Here is a 5,000-nt window from a genome sequence, read left to right as displayed (position 1 = left end):
AAAACGTCAGCCATCTCAGCACCCTGGAACCCCCCGGGTGGCACAGGGCTGGATGGGGCTTTCGTATATAGCAGGGACGGTGCTGCCTCTCGCTTCGCTCGCTGTCCGCCGCTCGCCGCTCGCTCGCGCAGCCAAAAATGGCCAGTTTTGGCCCGTTTTTGGGCCGTTTTGGCCAGTTTTTGGCCTGTTCTTGCATTGCGCGGTGACCGTCGAGAGCGGAGCAAAACGTCAGCCATCTCAGCACCCTGGAACCCCCCGGGTGGCACAGGGCTGGATGGGGCTTTCGTATAGCAGGGACGGTGCTGCCTCTCGCTTCGCTCGCTGTCCGCCGCTCGCCGCTCGCTCGTGCAGCCAAAAATGGCCAGTTTTGGCCCGTTTTTGGGCCGTTTTGGCCAGTTTTTGGCCTGTTCTTGCATTGCGCGGTGACCGTCGAGAGCGGAGCAAAACGTCAGCCATCTCAGCACCCTGGAACCCCCCGGGTGGCACAGGGCTGGATGGGGCTTTCGTATAGCAGGGACGGTGCTGCCTCTCGCTTCGCTCGCTGTCCGCCGCTCGCCGCTCGCTCGTGCAGCCAAAAATGGCCAGTTTTGGCCCGTTTTTGGGCCGTTTTGGCCAGTTTTTGGCCTGTTCTTGCATTGCGCGGTGACCGTCGAGAGCGGAGCAAAACGTCAGCCATCTCAGCACCCTGGAACCCCCCGGGTGGCACAGGGCTGGATGGGGCTTTCGTATAGCAGGGACGGTGCTGCCTCTCGCTTCGCTCGCTGTCCGCCGCTCGCCGCTCGCTCGTGCAGCCAAAAATGGCCAGTTTTGGCCCGTTTTTGGGCCGTTTTGGCCAGTTTTTGGCCTGTTCTTGCATTGCGCGGTGACCGTCGAGAGCGGAGCAAAACGTCAGCCATCTCAGCACCCTGGAACCCCCCGGGTGGCACAGGGCTGGATGGGGCTTTCGTATAGCAGGGACGGTGCTGCCTCTCGCTTCGCTCGCTGTCCGCCGCTCGCCGCTCGCTCGTGCAGCCAAAAATGGCCAGTTTTGGCCCGTTTTTGGGCCGTTTTGGCCAGTTTTTGGCCTGTTCTTGCATTGCGCGGTGACCGTCGAGAGCGGAGCAAAACGTCAGCCATCTCAGCACCCTGGAACCCCCCGGGTGGCACAGGGCTGGATGGGGCTTTCGTATAGCAGGGACGGTGCTGCCTCTCGCTTCGCTCGCTGTCCGCCCGCTCGCCGCTCGCTCGTGCAGCCAAAAATGGCCAGTTTTGGCCCGTTTTTGGGCCGTTTTGGCCAGTTTTTGGCCTGTTCTTGCATTGCGCGGTGACCGTCGAGAGCGGAGCAAAACGTCAGCCATCTCAGCACCCTGGAACCCCCGGGTGGCACAGGGCTGGATGGGGCTTTCGTATAGCAGGGACGGTGCTGCCTCTCGCTTCGCTCGCTGTCCGCCGCTCGCCGCTCGCTCGTGCAGCCAAAAATGGCCAGTTTTGGCCCGTTTTTGGGCCGTTTTGGCCAGTTTTTGGCCTGTTCTTGCATTGCGCGGTGACCGTCGAGAGCGGAGCAAAACGTCAGCCATCTCAGCACCCTGGAACCCCCCGGGTGGCACAGGGCTGGATGGGGCTTTCGTATAGCAGGGACGGTGCTGCCTCTCGCTTCGCTCGCTGTCCGCCGCTCGCCGCTCGCTCGTTGCAGCCAAAAATGGCCAGTTTTGGCCCGTTTTTGGGCCGTTTTGGCCAGTTTTTGGCCTGTTCTTGCATTTGCGCGGGTGACCGTCGAGAGCGGAGCAAAACGTCAGCCATCTCAGCACCCTGGAACCCCCCGGGTGGCACAGGGCTGGATGGGGCTTTCGTATAGCAGGGACGGTGCTGCCTCTCGCTTCGCTCGCTGTCCGCCGCTCGCCGCTCGCTCGTGCAGCCAAAAAATGGCCAGTTTTGGCCCGTTTTTGGGCCGTTTTGGCCAGTTTTTGGCCTGTTCTTGCATTGCGCGGTGACCGTCGAGAGCGGAGCAAAACGTCAGCCATCTCAGCACCCTGGAACCCCCCGGGTGGCACAGGGCTGGATGGGGCTTTCGTATAGCAGGGACGGTGCTGCCTCTCGCTTCGCTCGCTGTCCGCCGCTCGCCGCTCGCTCGCGCAGCCAAAAATGGCCAGTTTTGGCCCGTTTTTGGGCCGTTTTGGCCAGTTTTTGGCCTGTTCTTGCATTGCGCGGTGACCGTCGAGAGCGGAGCAAAACGTCAGCCATCTCAGCACCCTGGAACCCCCCGGGTGGCACAGGGCTGGATGGGGCTTTCGTATAGCAGGGACGGTGCTGCCTCTCGCTTCGCTCGCTGTCCGCCGCTCGCCGCTCGCTCGTGCAGCCAAAAATGGCCAGTTTTGGCCCGTTTTTGGGCCGTTTTGGCCAGTTTTTGGCCTGTTCTTGCATTGCGCGGTGACCGTCGAGAGCGGAGCAAAACGTCAGCCATCTCAGCACCCTGGAACCCCCCGGGTGGCACAGGGCTGGATGGGGCTTTCGTATAGCAGGGACGGTGCTGCCTCTCGCTTCGCTCGCTGTCCGCCGCTCGCCGCTCGCTCGCGCAGCCAAAAATGGCCAGTTTTGGCCCGTTTTTGGGCCGTTTTGGCCAGTTTTTGGCCTGTTCTTGCATTGCGCGGTGACCGTCGAGAGCGGAGCAAAACGTCAGCCATCTCAGCACCCTGGAACCCCCCGGGTGGCACAGGGCTGGATGGGGCTTTCGTATAGCAGGGACGGTGCTGCCTCTCGCTTCGCTCGCTGTCCGCCGCTCGCCGCTCGCTCGTGCAGCCAAAAATGGCCAGTTTTGGCCCGTTTTTGGGCCGTTTTGGCCAGTTTTTGGCCTGTTCTTGCATTGCGCGGTGACCGTCGAGAGCGGAGCAAAACGTCAGCCATCTCAGCACCCTGGAACCCCCCCGGGTGGCACAGGGCTGGATGGGGCTTTCGTATAGCAGGGACGGTGCTGCCTCTCGCTTCGCTCGCTGTCCGCCGCTCGCCGCTCGCTCGTGCAGCCAAAAATGGCCAGTTTTGGCCCGTTTTTGGGCCGTTTTGGCCAGTTTTTGGCCTGTTCTTGCATTGCGCGGTGACCGTCGAGAGCGGAGCAAAACGTCAGCCATCTCAGCACCCTGGAACCCCCCGGGTGGCACAGGGCTGGATGGGGCTTTCGTATAGCAGGGACGGTGCTGCCTCTCGCTTCGCTCGCTGTCCGCCGCTCGCCGCTCGCTCGTGCAGCCAAAAATGGCCAGTTTTGGCCCGTTTTTGGGCCGTTTTGGCCAGTTTTTGGCCTGTTCTTGCATTGCGCGGTGACCGTCGAGAGCGGAGCAAAACGTCAGCCATCTCAGCACCCTGGAACCCCCCGGGTGGCACAGGGCTGGATGGGGCTTTCGTATAGCAGGGACGGTGCTGCCTCTCGCTTCGCTCGCTGTCCGCCGCTCGCCGCTCGCTCGCGCAGCCAAAAATGGCCAGTTTTGGCCCGTTTTTGGGCCGTTTTGGCCAGTTTTTGGCCTGTTCTTGCATTGCGCGGTGACCGTCGAGAGCGGAGCAAAACGTCAGCCATCTCAGCACCCTGGAACCCCCCGGGTGGCACAGGGCTGGATGGGGCTTTCGTATAGCAGGGACGGTGCTGCCTCTCGCTTCGCTCGCTGTCCGCCGCTCGCCGCTCGCTCGTGCAGCCAAAAATGGCCAGTTTTGGCCCGTTTTTGGGCCGTTTTGGCCAGTTTTTGGCCTGTTCTTGCATTGCGCGGTGACCGTCGAGAGCGGAGCAAAACGTCAGCCATCTCAGCACCCTGGAACCCCCCGGGTGGCACAGGGCTGGATGGGGCTTTCGTATAGCAGGGACGGTGCTGCCTCTCGCTTCGCTCGCTGTCCGCCGCTCGCCGCTCGCTCGTGCAGCCAAAAATGGCCAGTTTTGGCCCGTTTTTGGGCCGTTTTGGCCAGTTTTTGGCCTGTTCTTGCATTGCGCGGTGACCGTCGAGAGCGGAGCAAAACGTCAGCCATCTCAGCACCCTGGAACCCCCCGGGTGGCACAGGGCTGGATGGGGCTTTCGTATAGCAGGGACGGTGCTGCCTCTCGCTTCGCTCGCTGTCCGCCGCTCGCCGCTCGCTCGTGCAGCCAAAAATGGCCAGTTTTGGCCCGTTTTTGGGCCGTTTTGGCCAGTTTTTGGCCTGTTCTTGCATTGCGCGGTGACCGTCGAGAGCGGAGCAAAACGTCAGCCATCTCAGCACCCTGGAACCCCCCGGGTGGCACAGGGCTGGATGGGGCTTTCGTATAGCAGGGACGGTGCTGCCTCTCGCTTCGCTCGCTGTCCGCCGCTCGCCGCTCGCTCGCGCAGCCAAAAATGGCCAGTTTTGGCCCGTTTTTGGGCCGTTTTGGCCAGTTTTTGGCCTGTTCTTGCATTGCGCGGTGACCGTCGAGAGCGGAGCAAAACGTCAGCCATCTCAGCACCCTGGAACCCCCCGGGTGGCACAGGGCTGGATGGGGCTTTCGTATAGCAGGGACGGTGCTGCCTCTCGCTTCGCTCGCTGTCCGCCGCTCGCCGCTCGCGCAGCCAAAAATGGCCAGTTTTGGCCCGTTTTTGGGCCGTTTTGGCCAGTTTTTGGCCTGTTCTTGCATTGCGCGGTGACCGTCGAGAGCGGAGCAAAACGTCAGCCATCTCAGCACCCTGGAACCCCCCGGGTGGCACAGGGCTGGATGGGGCTTTCGTATAGCAGGGACGGTGCTGCCTCTCGCTTCGCTCGCTGTTCGCCGCTCGCCGCTCGCTCGCGCAGCCAAAAATGGCCAGTTTTGGCCCGTTTTTGGGCTGTTTTGGCCAGTTTTTGGCCTGTTCTTGCGTGGTGCGGTGACCGTCGTGAGCGGAGCAAAACGTCAGCCATCTCAGCACCCTGGAACCCCCCGGGTGGCACAGGGCTGGATGGGGCTTTCGTATAGCAGGGACGGTGCTGCCTCTCGCTTCGCTCGCTGTTCGCCGCTCGCCGCTCGCTCGCGCAGCCAAAAATGGCCAGTTTTGGCCCGTTTT

Source organism: Musa acuminata, unplaced genomic scaffold (assembly GCF_036884655.1).
Source record: "Musa acuminata AAA Group cultivar baxijiao unplaced genomic scaffold, Cavendish_Baxijiao_AAA HiC_scaffold_51, whole genome shotgun sequence".
NCBI lineage: Eukaryota > Viridiplantae > Streptophyta > Magnoliopsida > Zingiberales > Musaceae > Musa > Musa acuminata.
Note: the sequence above shows the minus strand (reverse complement) of the source record.